Genomic DNA, 15,813 nt, shown 5'->3' with positions numbered 1-15,813 from the left:
GCCAAAGACTTTGGCTGCAGGTTAGAATACTGTTAGAACATCCAAATGTTAAACAAATAAATCTTTAGATTGCTATTGAACATGAGCTGAGTCTGTACCTATTTTTAATATCTTAGGGGACTCAAGAGTAACCATTGCATGGCCTACTATTTTTATTTTTATATTTTTAGCCTTCATATTGTTAATATTATAAATTGGATGACAATTCTTTGTCTAGTTATTTCAAGATTTCTACCAAGAGTTATTTATAAGGAACCATTTTCTTTAAAAAATAAACTCAGCCATTTTTATGCCTTATAATTGTCTCTGTCTTGGCTAGATCTATTCTGCAAACAAGAAAAGTCAGAATTAGATTGTGAAAGAAGGCCAAATATAGGGGCAAAAGATGGCAGTAGAAATATCAAAATCAGGGCACTTGTGAAGCACATTGTGATTGTAAAAGGAAGGAAAGGCTCTTTAAAATAGATTTGCTATGCCTTTTGTTGTTGCTGTTCCCTTAAAAAATGTGTTACCTAGTTTTGAAGGCATGTCCAAGGCACATAGCTGGTCCAAACTGCAGGAGGCCACTTGCCAGACCTGCACCTCTTCCCAGTGGCTTTCTATTGACCCAGACGGGATACAGCTCTGAGAGGAGAAAGCAGTAGAGCAGGGTAAACGCAGGAGCCTGGGTGGTCCATTTGGCTAGCTGACCTGCATCTTGCTCTCCAGGAGCCCAGGCTCCAGTTGCATAAGAGCTTAAGTGTTCTGAGATATGCTGCTGCTGAAAGCCATGTTTATTACTTCTCAAGTTCCAGAAACTAGGACCTACCTTAGATTTCATTTTGTTTTATTGTTTGTCTTTACTCTTGAATTGAATTTGAGCCCCTGTGTAGGGTAAGCACAGAGCACTCTACCACTGAGCTACACATCCAATCATTTCCATAAGACAGTAAGGACTGAGAAGGCTTCTCACCGTAATCATAATGAATTTCATTTGTTTGTTATTTGAACCACTGTGCAGTTCAGGATGGTCTTGAACCCACTATGTAGCCCAGGCTGGCTTCAAACTCAATAGCAATCCTCCAGCCTCAGCCTCTCAAGTGCTGGGATTACGGGCATGTGCTACCATGCCCAGAAGATCATAATGCATATTAATGTAAAAGTTTGGCATAGGGACTGACACAAATAATCAAATGAGCAAATTTTCTAACAGTACTAGGGTTAAATTGGAGCAAATTCTGATAAAAACCCAATGAGTCAGGACAACCATCAACTCTACTTTGCTAATGAAGTGTTTTCATTAGGGAAACTTAGGGGAAAAGGTCACCCACATAGTATGTGTCTGAGTTTGGACTCAAACCCACTTTGGTCTTAATATATAACTTACATTTAAAGGCACCAGTGATGTTGGTGGTCAATGATATTTGTGTGATGAGTACTTGCTATTTGCAGGTAGTTGGTGGTGATTCTTATTGAATCTTTATGATGTTAGATCTTTGTGACTTCTCTGTTACCTTGCTGCTTCCCAAAGGTGGGGTTAAGTTTTTCATTAAGTTCATGGTCCCCTGCTTTGTGCTTCTGTGGTATTGATTTTAGTCCTGAAGGCAGGGGAATTACAGGGTGAAGTATCTGTTTTTCACATATGAGATTCTGAACTTTGAGCTGGAGTTCAATCCTGATTTTGCCCATGCTTCTCCCTGTAACCTTCTCTCACCAGAGGAGCAGATCGATGGTTAGAGCAACCTTATACAGTCTTTCACAGCAGGCAGCTCATGTACCCTGATCAGAGTGCCATGGGAGAGAAGACAATAGAGAAGCACTGTGTGCCTGCTGCCCCATCTGGAAATAGGGCAGAGTGGGTACTCTGGCTGTGGGGCTTTAGAATTTTTTGGTGGGCTTGGACCCAGGGCTTTACACATGCCAAGCATATACTCTGCAGTTGAGGTGTATCTCACACCCTGTCTACATCATTAATCTCTGTGACTTCTATTTTCTTTTATTTATTTATTTTTGTACCAGGGATCAAACTCACAACCTCATGCTTGCCAGGCAGGTGCTTATGCCACTGAGCTAAAATCCCAGCCCTGTTTTCTTATCTATAAGATTGGAATGATAATATTGTTTTCTGGGGTAATTGTAATAAATAGAGTGCTCATTAGCTACAACAACAGAACCATGGCATCTATTTCCTTTATTGCCATTTATAAGCCTAACACTTGTATGACTGTTGAGGTCATACGGACCTCACATACCCAACACAAGCTCATAAAATTGTTTAGCATTCTTGTGTATTTCACAAACCAGTTTTTAATTAAACCTCCCCCAGGGGCTTCAAATCTAATTTTGATATATTTTGTTAATTGCTTTTCTTTGGATACAAGATGGATTCAATGTTTAGAAATGTAGGTGCTTCCTAGATTTCTTTCCCTGTCTTCTTCTGCCCTGTTTTGTCTTGTTCTGAAGCAGATTTCTCAGTGGGATTCAGAGACCCAGTGTTTCAGGGGTTGATCAAAACCCAGTGCAGATCTTCCTACTTGAGGTGAGGTACAAAGAGAGATGAGGTTCTCAGCTACAGTATTCCCCCTGAAATCAGACCTAACTGCAATAAAAGCCCTAGCATGATTCTTCAGGATGTTCATAATACCAGCCAGAATTAAACCTCAGTTAAGGCTGCCAGCCAGATGGAAGCATTTTGTACATCCATTACAACATGATGAAAATATTATTTATAAAAGAATATTAATATATAGTTAAAATGTAAATGAATAATATTGATATTAACACTTAAAATAAGTGATAATATAAATTATAATTTAAATATTTGCAAATACCCAAGTAGGTGCCTTTGGACAAGAGGTAAACGTGTGTGTTAACCGATGAACTCAACACTTTTTGCTGAATGACTAGTCCAAGTACAGACACAGCATGTGAATAGCACATGCCTTAATAATGGTTGTGTCTAATATGAATCTTAATAATGCAGCATGTCATGGGTTATAACAAATACATTTAGTGTACTCACGTGAAATAAACATTTTCTGAATTTTGATGCTTGCAATTTTCAGTGCTTTTGAGTGGACCATATATATACGGTGTGTGTGTTTGTTTGTTTGTTGTTTGTTTGCTTGTTTGTTTATTTTTTGAGACAACATCTTGCTCCAAGGTCCAGACTGGCTTCGAATTCAAAGCAATCCTTCTACCTCAGCCTCCCAACTGCTGGGATTCCAGGAGTGTGCCACCATACCGGACTGGACCATCGTTCATAAATGTCACCACTTTTGTTGCCACTCTGGTCTCATAAGTCTTCAATTAACATTTAACTAAATGGAAACTCTGTGCAGCCCAGCCTGCAAGAGGGTGTGACTGGGTGAAGAATCCATGTGATGCAATCACTGCCAGCTATGTTACCGGTGCACTGTGCGTGGGCTGCATGGACAAGGGGTGCTCATTTAAGGAGGGCTCTGTTGCTGGACATGAGCGATTGGAGCCAGTGGTTCCACAGGAAATGGAGTTGCAAGAAATTCAGAATGAGTACCAGGGTTTAGAGAGTTTTGACAATTTTCCAGAAGAAGATGACATGACTGTACTTGAGTAAATGTACATTTTTATACATGAATAAATGTAGGGTTTTGTACATAAATAAATGTAGATTGTTGTACATGAAAAGGAATGAGATAGTCCCTGAAAGTAAGCCTTACTACATCTTTTGGAGTAAAAGTTAACAGAAGACTTGGTATATCCTGAGTTTGTCTGGTGTGGTTTTCTTGGAAGTAAAGTAGAAGCCACCCATAGGTGTGCAGAGGGATGGCAGGCTACAGGTAGCTGCTAGGAAGGCTGTGGGTGGACGGTAAGGGCTGGATTCCCTACAGCCACTTCTCTTGCATTGTTTATAAGTTCACTTACCTCTAACACTGGGTTAATTCGTTCTTAGACTTTGGTTCCTGCATGGGGAATTAGGAAATGAGAAGTTGCTACATCTTCAAGGCTTTTTGGTAACCTCCTATAGTAAAGGCAACTGGAGAGGGTCTGAGGAGGAGCCTAGCCAGCTTGCCCGCCAACAGAACACATAGCTGTGCTACTACTATGTGGTCCTATGTGATGAAGCATCTCATACATGAGTGGCTTAAAATGCATACCTGTACAGTTTCCGCAGGCTAGGAATCCAAGAGGTCATCATTGGCAGCTCTGGGCCAGGGTCTGTTGTGAGTTGGCATTAGACCTGTCTGCCTGAGCTGCTATGGTCTGAAGACTTGATGCGGACAGGACAATGTATTTCAGATGCCTCATGCGTAGGGGTTGTCAGTTCTACTCTATGTTCACAGGAGGCCACAAGTATTTCTACAGAGCATTGCTACAGTGACCTCATGATATGACCACCTGCTTCCCCAAGCAGAAGTCCAAAAGAGCAAGTTGAAAACCATGATGTCTTTTAGCACCTAACTTTAGAAACCATGCCCCATCACTTCTGCTGTGCCAAATCAACCCTCTTTCCTATGTGTTGGGACTACTTTGGAACCCGAATCCTTAGAAATTAAGCATCACTGGGTGTGAAGAGTATATGTTTGTTATACTCTTGTGATGCTACTTGTGATGCTAAAGCCAGGAACATTACAAGTTCAAGACCAGCTTGGATAACTTAGCAAAATCCTGTCTCAAAAATTTAGGAAAAAAACCAAAGTGAAGGTTGTGAATGTAGCTCAGCATTTGTCTTGCACGCTCAAAACCTTGGGTTCATCCCTCGTAAAGTACTGCAGAAAAAAAAAAAAGGACTTGTTAGCATCACTGTAAATCTGGTGTCCACTTGTACCCATAGTGAGTTGCTTTTTTTTTCCAGTAGTCTGTTGCTTGTTCTAAGCTCTGATTTCATGTTACATTGTTACTAAAGTAATATGGTTTGATTAAATATTATGTAAATCGATGATACATAAGTGGGGAAAAGAGTTGCCATTTCCTTGAAAACTCACTCAAATCCACCAGAAAGTCTTGATAAAGATTGCTTTAAAATTGCTGTTAAATTAGGTGTAGTTGAAAACTGTAAAATATAAAAAGGGGTCATAAAGGATCTAAAGTACTTAAATTGATTTGCAAGTATCTTTACATTATCACTCCATTTCAAATAAACCCAAATTAGAAATAATAGCCTCTGAATTATAACTATGGTATAGTTGCAAGAAAGAGCCTATAAAATCCCCAATAGGGAACTTACATTGAAAAAAAATTGTCAATTTACTGTAAAATATGGATGAAGAATGAACATTGTATGTCCTTAAAGTAAAAATGCCTCAAAAAGCAATGAAAAATCTTCTGTGGTTTCTTGCTTTGTGAAACTCTTAATTAGCCCATGATGTGTTGATCTCAAAGATATTGGGAAGAAGACTTTGTATAAATGAGAGGGTCCTCAGGGTCTTTCTTACCTATAGGTTTTTATGAAGGAAAGTTTACCATTTCTCTTAAGGGTCATGTGAGTTGAGATTTTAATGCTTTCCAATATTGTGCCATGTTTGACCAATTCTGAGGTGCATAGTTTTATACACTTCAAGCATTTCAGAAATTAAAATGCATTCAACAGTCAATGGCACTTTGTAACTTAGTTGGTGGTGCTGCTTTTTTTCCCCACACCTTATCCATACATTGTAAATGTTGCCTTAGATTTGATGAAATGCAGCCATAAGCCAGAAGTTTGTTAAGAGTTGAATCAGTTATTTCTACTTCACTGTCATGTGGTCGAGTTTTTCTCAATTTATTAGTAAAGTTTTATAAGGCTGTGGCTCAATTTTAAAAATGACAAACTTCTATGATGTTTTCTTTAAATGAAAGTAGTTAATGTGACATCTGTGTGTTTGCTTTTTTCAAGTATAAAGTGGGAGAATATGCAAATTATTTCTGAAGTCTTTTTACACTAAACATCCTAAGACCCTGAAACTCTTCTAAGGAAACCAGAATTAATTTGATTTAATTTAATTCAGTTTAATGCAATTTAGTTTAATTTATTCAGTATGGGAATGGCCTCAGATGCCATTTACAGTGGAATAAAAATACTAACAAATAGTATCCCTATCTCAGTTATAGTTAGATAGAAATAAATCCTGGTGTTCCATTGTACTGTGGTTTGACTATAGATAACAGTAATGTATTGTAGATTTCAAAATGCTAAAATGATTTTAAACATTTTCACTGCAAAGAAATGTACTGTGTTTTAGGGGACAGATGTGCTCATTCTGATTTGAACATTAAACTGAACGTGTATTCATGTATCAAAATGTTTCATGGTGCCAATCAATATGTACTATAATTTTTATATTTCAATTAAAAATAAATTTTTAAAAGAAAACAATGAATATATCTACTCTCCTAAATAGTGAGTGCCTATTAATAAACAGTGAGCCAATGAGTGTAAATTCCCCAAATTTGTCTGTTTTCAGGGGATTTTGGATTCAGATCAAATGCATCCTTCTTCATTTTGGATCTTCTGTCTAGTGGATTTTTTTCTTTGGGAAGACACTCAATGTAGAACTTTTAAAATTCTGAGCTTACTGATTGTCCCTTCAGCCACACACTGTGATTGGGATCATCACCCAAGTCCTGCTGGAATTCTTCCTGTGTACACCCTACATAGACTCCGTGGCTGCAGTCCAGTGCAATGTCAGGGAAGGAACTAGGAACTATGTGGATGTGGGAGTGAATGGAAATGCGCCATACACCTTCCTCAGACATCTCTTCCCAAAGCTCTGTCATGTGGGGAGGATTACTAATGGGGAAAAGGAATCATTGTTGTCCTCCAAGTTTTCTTAGTGGTATTTGAAGACCTTTGAATCTTTTTCGATATAAGAAGTACAGTCTTGAGTCTCTTTAAAATATAAAACATGCATTAGGGTGGTATGATGAAAAATATACTCCATCACTTTATCTTTCAATTAGGAGGGGCTCCAACTGCAAGGAAAAGTCTAATTTTAGAGGAGCTATCTCCTTGGGATTAACTACATAGCAGTGGGATAAATGAGAACTGCTTCTAAATACAGAAACAAAACACAGCACACCAGGTGTTTAAAGATAAAAGGGACACGTGAAAGGAACAACACCATGAAGGCAAAAAAGAAACCACCAAGTGAACCCACTTCACACAAGGGTACATGCTGAAGTTGGCCAGTGTAGGGGGGTTTCCTGCTACAGCATCTACAAGGTCTCCCTGCAAGGTCTGCAAGGTCTTCCTGCATGGAGGATGTCAGGCAGGAAGACTTCTGTCTCAGAGATTAGTTCTGGTGGGAAGCACTGAATTAGCTGATTTGAGCATCTCAGGAAGTGATCCACGGAAATCAATTTTTGCATCTGTATGAATAAAGTCCATGGTTTGGAAGTGTTCATTCTTATACACCCTTACCTTAGTAAATCAAAACCAGGACAGTAGATAAGAAAAGAAAATATAAAATCAAACTGCTCAAAGAATTTAAGTGTTAAAACTGATGCTTTCTCCAGCTCTTCAGCAAACACATACTTCAGGTTTTCAGCAAGACTGTACTTCTTATATAGAAAAAGCATTCAAAGTTCTTCAAATACCACTAAGATACCTTGGAGGAGTTAGTGGTTATCCATACAGATCCCCAGGCCTTTCTTCTGACAGTTCTAAGTAGATCTATATGGAATACTAAGCATTTCTTTTAAAAAGCATCTCAGTTGAAAATCTAGTATCAAGGAAGGCAGGGAAACCCTTCCATGTATAGCTAACCCATTTGAAGTCTTGGCTAAAAGCCATATGTTCTTGGAAGTGAAACTGGCTGAGAGTGCTTGAGGAAGAAATAGATTCTATCATCTGTTTTGATTACATGCCATTTGTTGATGGTCTGTCAACTCTCTTGTAGTACCATTGCCTGTATTTTCCTTAGAAAACGATTCCCCTTGCAAACAACAATCATAAGGTTCCAGAGGAGAAACCAACAACGTGTCTGTCTCCCATGAGGAATAAATGCCAACATATTGAAAATGAAAGCTTTGAAACACAGATGGAGGCACTTTCTCCCCAGGCTGGGCACTTGCGGTGTCTCCTCTAGCAATGAGGAAGCCCAAGAATGCCAGCAATACTCCAAGGATGAGAAAGTCCACTTTTCCTGGCTTCTGAGCCTGTGGGATGGTGGCAGCAGAGCAGGCGGGTTGGGAGACTTGGATCTGTTGCTGTTTTGCTGCTATTTATTGACTTTTGGTGGAAGGAAGTTTGGTACCCACATCCCTGTTGTAGCCACACTGCATACTGGAATTAATAGTGGAGGAGGCTTTGGTACAGGACTTGTCTGCATTGATACAGCCTTTTAATTACTGTCCATTCTTAGGCTCACATTGCAGGGTCAACTCCCTACCAAAAGCAAATTTAGCAAAGTGGTTGAGTTTTTGAAGGAAAGTCTTGCCAGTGTTAAAGCTGTGGTGATTAATTCCACTGCCTCCTGTTTCTCAGGGCTACATTTTGCTGATCACAAAGCTAGGAAAGCACCATGGTGGTACACAGCGGGGTGGATCCTGAGTTCCCTCTGTTTGGTGTGCTATCCCAGAGGCAGAACAGCCTGCACTGGGGAGGAGGCCTCTAGGGTAGGATGAGGCGGAGCCAGCATGTAACCTGGAGTGTTTCTCTTCTGTTGCCTGAACTGCACACAGGACTTTGGGAGTGCAGTGCAGTGGGGTGGACCTGCCTCCTGCACTCAGAGCAGGCACTTTCCCCCACTCCCTATCAGGGTTATAGGACTCAAGGCTTGTCTGACTGAGGGCTGCACTGTGGAGCTCGTGGACTGTTGTAGATGTTTGCAGTTCTCTGGGCAGGCACACATGGTGCTGGAATGGTCCCAGAGGATGGCAGAAGGGCTTTCATCTGATCCAGCAAGGCCCTGCCATGGCTTCTGCAGTGATGGGTCCTGTAAACCAGCCTTTGAAGAGTGGTAGAGAATCCGGAAGTGCCAAAAAGGGAGAACGAGGCACACACTGTCCCTGGCCAATTGGTGGAGGCCCTCTTACCAAGGTGCTGTGTGGAAGGTACAAGGTACCTAGGGGTGAGGTGTGAGCAGTGCAGGAAAAGCAGAAAGAATCTGGAAGGAGGGGTGGAGAGTGTGCCTAGAGAAAGGGACTGGGCCATGCTAGGATTTTGTTCTTTGGAAACTTAGTCTAGAGGTGACATGGTGAGGTTTCTTCTTAAAAATCTCTGTAGGGCATGGTATGAATTACAGGGAGGGAGCCAGCTTAAAAGCTGCTAGATGTCCAGGCAAAAGGTTGTTGTGGCCAAAGATTGTGGCAGTAGAAATAGCAGTGAGGGTGTCACAAAACGCATTTAGGAGAAAAACTGGGCAGGACGTTAAGATGAGTGAAAGTGTTGTCCAAGACAGTTTCTCAGATTCTGTTTACACAGATAAAGGAATCCTGGAGAGGACCAAGCTTTGAAAGTGTGTAACAGAGTGGTCCAGAAGCAACAGCCAATGGTGTGCACAGGGAATCCATGAGTCAGAAGGTTCAGGTGCGAAGCCCCACAGGGAGGGCTTTGCTGAGGAAGCCTTGTGGCCGCCCAGCCTCAGCAAAGCACACTGCATCCTCAAATCTTGAGGACGGGTTTTGGTTTTTGGTCATAAATTATGTGTGAGTAGCAGATATTTGACAAGCATGATAGGGAAATTTTGGTGTTTCTCTTCTGCTAAACCTTTATTTTTTAAAGCAAGCTGATGTTTTTAACATCTCAGTGTTTGGTTTGTTAGTTTTGGTAATGTTAGACTCCACTGTGTAGGGGTGTAGTGGTACAGGCCCTCCTTCCCATCCCTAGGAACTCTCCCGTCATGTGCACACGCTCCACTTATGTTTCTCTCTCACACATTCTGACACATGTGCATTCTCACTTGTCAGAAAATTGAGTGTGACATGTCCCTTGAGCGAGATCATCTGATTGCTGTTACACATCCACTGAATACCAGCTTTGTGCCAGGCTCTAGGTCCAGGACTTTATTTTTCACAATTGGGAAGTAAAACCAGGGCCTTGCCCAGTCGAGGTGGAGTCCCAGCACTCAGCAGGATGAGGAGGAGGATCACTGTGAGCTCAAGGTCAGCCTGAACATCATAGCAAAACCAAATCAACAACAACCAGGGCCTTGTGTGTAGCAGAGAGGACTGATGAACTGTAACCTTTGCACATTGTCCTCTAGTTCTGGTATGTTGTACTAATGAACTACAGCCCTTACTGTTTTACTTTTTACTTTTGAAATTTTGAAACAAGGTCTCACTGAATTCTCCAGGCGAGCCTCCAACTTGTAGTCTTCCAGTCTCAGCCTCTCAAATGGCCAAGATCATCGGTGTGTATCACTGTGGTTGATGAGTATATAATTTTTAACAAAATGCCACCTCCACTCCCTTAACTAAATCTGTGTACCCTAATGTTGGCTTTGTATGTAACTAAAGATTAGTGATCAGAACCGGGAAATTAACATGGGCACAATACTGGTAACTAAACAATGGATAATTGGATTTCACCTTTTTTTCTTTTTGCTAAGTGGCCTTTTTGGGGAGGTAGTAAGGAATCCAACCCCATAGCCTACCTTGGAGTCTCCCGTGTCTCAGCCTGAGACAGCTCTTCACCCTTTGCTTGCATTTCCTGGCCTTTATGCATGAGGAGCACTGTGCTTACCCTGCAGCAGTCCCTTCTGTTCCAGAGGCCACCTATGAGAACCCTTGCCAAGTACCAGAGAACCTATTGTCCCAGGAATCTCCCAGAGCCATGTGGCGGGTCTTCCTTCTGTGCCTGTGCATGTGGCCAGTGTCCTTTGCAGCTGTTTAAAGTTCCTGGTGTCCTTGTACTGCTGCTCTTGCCCTTTTCCACCCCCTTAGAGGTCTTTGAAGTTCCTGCCCACCCACCCTACCCCAGCCTCTGCTAGATTCAGGCTCTTTGTTCCTGGGTGTCACCACTGACCTAGCCTCTTGTCACTTTTTTTTTTTTTATACCAAAATGGGTCCAAATTCTCTGAGTCTAGAGACACAGAATCGCGTTCAGTTTCTGTTTTTCTTCTCAACACTATTCTGTTTCCTAGAACTTCTCAAGTACCTGTGCCAGATTCTGGGGCATGGCTTCTCAGTGCAAAGCCATCATCCCTGAGGGGTGGACATTGCTTCTTGGGTGGTGAATTTACTATATTTTATTTTATTTTTTTACTTGAAAAATATTAAAAGAAAACAAAACAATAAAAACAAAATGAAGCAATAGAAGCTATACAGGATTTCAAAACAAGCTGTTAGAAATTAACGATGGTCACTATATTGCATGTTATCTTCAAAATATTTGCTCAGATTGCAAGATATAGGCATGCAAAACAGGTCAAACAGCACTGACAATTTTTTTGCATGAACTAGTAGAATCAGTAGTACAATTATCTTAGCTATTATATATATATATGTTTTTTTTTCCTGCTTCCTTCTTTTATCCTTTCCCCCATCCCAGTTGTTCTTGCCTTTTGAGCAGTTTCCCTTTCACAATATATGTTGTACCTTTTGGATGTTATTTACTCTTTGAGTTTCTTACATTGTGGAGATAATACAGTGTTTACACATGTGTGATTTGTTTCACTTAGGAGTGTCATCTCTAGTGGCATCCATTTACCTATAAAAGTCTCAAGTTTATGCAGCTGTATAGCTGAACAGTACCCTATTGTATAAAAATACTACACCTTTTTTATTGAGTCCTCATGTGATGGCCATTTGGGTTGTTTCCAAGATTTAGCTATTACACAGTGTGCCGCTATAAATATAGGTGCACATATATTGCTGTGGTATGATGTTTCTAATTCTTTTGGGAAAATACCAAGAAGGGAAATAGCTGGATTGAATTGGATCCCCAATACTGCTTTTTGAGGAACCTCCACACTAATTGGACCAGTCTGTACTTCCACTAACAGTAGAGAAGGGTTCCTTTTTCCATACAGCCCCACCCCACTAGCATTTGTTACTGGTTGAATTCTTGATATAAGCTATCCTTTCTGGAATAAGGTGCAATCTTAGTGTTGCCTTAATTTGCATCTCTCAAAATACCAGTGACACTGAACATTTTTTCATACATTTGTTTGCCATTTCTTCTCCTCCTCCTCCTCCTCCTCCTCCTCCTCCTCCTCCTCCTCCTCCTCCTCCTCCCCTCCTCCTCCTCCTCCTCCTCCTCCTCCTCCTCCTCCTCCTCCTCCTCCTCCTTCTTCTTCTTCTATCTTCATCTTCTTCTTCATCTGAGTGTAAATTCATCTCAGATGCACATTTTTGGATTGGGTCTTTGAATTTGGGGGATCTGATCTTTTTTACATTGTTTATATGTTCTACATAGAAGTCCTTCATCTGAGGGTCAGTTCAATAAGATTTTTTTCTCAATTTGTGGGTTTTCTTTTCATTTTGTTGGTGATTTCTTTTTTTTTTTTTTATCAGTACCAGGGATTGAACTCATGACTGCCTGCTTGCCAGGCAGGTTCTTATGCCGCTGAGCTAAATCCCCAGCCCCTGTTGGTGATTTCTTTTGACAAGCAAAAACCTTTTAATAAGATGAGATTCCAGTTATTGATTCTGTGAAAAATTTCCCCTGTATTTTATGCATAAAGATCTACCAAATAAACATACAGCCCTCAACACAGGTACAGTACATCTGTAGTATTAAATTATGATTGGAATGTAGAATTTGGTTAGAGGGGAAAACAAACCAAAAAAGCACATTGATGAGAAAAGATAGGGCTGGAAAACAGCACTGTAGACCAAATGGTTTGCCAATATGATCTCATTTAATTTTATAATTAAATGAGAAAATACTCATTTTCAAGGAAATGTATTAAGAGAAATATTCATATTTTCTCCATTAAAGAATACAAATGAAGCTGAAAATTAGCAAAATTGTGTTCCATGCCTAAGGTCACAGAACATGTGAGTGTGGATTAAGGATATGCAACTAGAACAGCCCTTTAAATATTATTCATCCTAATTCATTTTATCTTTTCATACTAAATGCCACTCTGAAACCCAATAGAAAAAACATGCCTAAGCCAAAGTGATCTTTTCTGGGCTTCCTCATTTACTTGCATTTTCTGCTGAACTGCCATGACAAGGATTGGCTGTGTTCCACATCTGTAGTGCCTGTGTTAGATTCTTCCGATGGGCCAAGCACACCACCTGTGTGATGGCTGGACCTATTGCTTGTCTGGTCTTCCCTCCCCATTGTCTGGAACAATGCAACACGTTGGAAGTGCTCAGAAATTATGCATTACATGAAAAAAAGGTAAAGGGAGTACTGTTTTAAGAAAAAAACCTGTCACAGCCAAGATGGATGATTCTGATTGCTTTTGAGTTCATAATGTAAGCAGTTTGAAAAGTAAATAAACACCAGTGATCAAAATACAGGAAAAGATTTATACCCACCACAGAGCAAATGAGAGTGGGGTGGCTAGTTGAGTTTAATGTTCTGACTTTTGCCTTTAGCTGCTCACACTCCAAATGTATGACTTACTATTATTATACCATAAGCACAGCTGATAGATTAGATCTGAGTTAACTTTTCTATCATTCTTGAAAAGGGAAGGGAGAAAGAAAGAAAAAAGGGGAGGCAGGCAGGCGAAAAAGGAAGGATGCATTTTTTCTCAGTATCAAAACTAGCTCTGTATAATTTTTAAATTTTATTAGTATATTTTTGTTATACATGAAGTTTACCTATATCTTAGGGAGTAAGTACATGATACATACATATACACATCTTCTTTCTGTTGTACTCTAGGAAAAATAGCTTCATTATATGTGTATTATAGCAAAACCTGTAATGTGTCCTTACTGTATATGTGTTTTCCTTTTCCCTCTGGGTGATCTAATTGATATGTTAATCAATGCTCTCCTATAAAGAATTGTAAAATCTTACCTAATTGATATGTTAACCATTGTTGCCTTCCAAAAATAACAGATGAGGTGCTAAAATAAGCTAACAAAGGCTGTTAATTACTGCTAGACTTTTCTATTCTCTGCTGAGGAAAACAGGATTTCTTCTTATCTAAACTTTCTTGTTTGCAGAGAAACTTGCTTGTTAGCACAACCCTTACCTGATCTTGCTCTTCCCAAGAAATATAATCTCACCGTGCTCCTGTTCTGTAGTGTGCCACACCCCCATCCCCCTCCTTGCATTGTGAGATCAGCAGCTATTTGTGATTTTACAAGATAAAGCCCTGACTTTTAGCTGTCAGGTGCGCAGTCTCCAAATTGGCTCCTGGAGGCTGTGTCACCAGGCAGGCCTGGCCTAAAATAAAGCTTTTGCTCCCTAAATTTTAATTTCTTGCTTCCTTAGATTTTATTCTGGAATCCAAGTTATCACATTTGTGGGCTCGCCTGGGATGGTAGCAAGACCCCAGACTCAATTCTGAACAACTAAAAGTAAGTACTCTGAAGGGTTTGTTTGGGCTACAGTCAATTCGTACATTCTTTCAGATCCCAAAATTTGACCAATTTTTGAGCAAAAGCCATTTTGCTGCAGCTTGTCTTGTCTTGTATGTCTGTTTGTGAGTCCATTTGGTCTAACTGTTCTCCTTTTGGTTACCCCAAATCTAACAGAACATTCTCTCCTAGGAACCTTTTCTATGAGCCCCAAACAGCATCTCATTGTTATTCTGTCTCCTCCTCCTAATCTTATTTCTGTCTCTTAGATGCTCCCACAGGAGAAAAAAAATACATCTCTGCCGGCCGTGGAGCAAACTGAATCTAAATCCAGCATGTCCCTTAGCCTTGTGCTTGATCACTTAAAAGAATTTGAGAGATGGGTTGAGGGTTAGGGGAGCCTGTTTTCAAAGGAAGACTAATGAGTTTTGCTTCTCAAGAGTGGCTGATAGGGACAAATGGCCCCTGGCCCACCCAATTGATCCTTTGACATGGGCACTGACCACATTGTCTGTTGGTATGTCTTTGGGCCCCCTTCTCACCTTCCAATTTGATCTGGACCTGAAGCAGACTGCAACCAAATTCACCTTGACTCCACCATGGCGACATCCACACTCTGCCCCCTTCGGGAGGTCCCCAATTCCTGGGAACCAAGGGACTTGTTTTTTGTCTAACATCTGTAAGTATCTGGGTTTTTTTTTTTTCCTGTTCATAATCTGAGTGCACACATTTTTAACTGCAGATAAAGTGAGACAACTTCTCAGGACCTTTTTCCCCTTTCGTATTCTAGGGCTTTTGGGCCCATTCATAACTTTGTTTGGGCTTTGGCCCATGTGGGGGCTTTTTTGCCCATTTGTAATCATGCAGATGAGCTAGGGCTCCTTCTGCACTGGACTCCAGGGGCTATCGCCCATTTGTAATGTGTAGCTTCAGCTTGTTTGGGGCTCCGGCCTGTTGGTATGGGCCCTTTGGTCCATCTGTAACTTTGGGTCTTTTGCCCATGTGTATTGATGTTCAATGTTTTTGTACTTTGGAATTGTCTGCCTATTTGAAACAAACTTTGTTTGTGTCTTTAATGTTGTGGCACCTTGTTTAATGTTTTAGTCCTCAATTGGTTACTTGCAACCTCGGCATGCCTTTTAAAAATTTTTCTTTCTAGTTAAAATGTGAACATAAGTGCACATATATATATATATGGTTTTTAAAAATCATATTAACTTTACCAAGTTAATATGATTTTACCATATATATATTTACCATATATATATATATATATGGTTTTTAAAAATCATATTAACTTTACCAAGTAAATGTTATAGCCTAGTTTTAACACTTGCACCCCTTTCCTGTTCTGTATGTGCCATTTGAATAGAGATTAAAATTCCATCTCTGGTAAAGACTTAAGTTTCAGTTCCTTATAAATCCCCTTCCCTTCTTATCTTTCTA

This window comes from Cavia porcellus, unplaced genomic scaffold, assembly GCF_034190915.1.
Source record: "Cavia porcellus strain 051 isolate PalLab524CR breed Dunkin Hartley unplaced genomic scaffold, mCavPor4.1 scaffold_4, whole genome shotgun sequence".
In the NCBI taxonomy this organism is placed as follows: domain Eukaryota; kingdom Metazoa; phylum Chordata; class Mammalia; order Rodentia; family Caviidae; genus Cavia; species Cavia porcellus.
Note: the sequence above shows the minus strand (reverse complement) of the source record.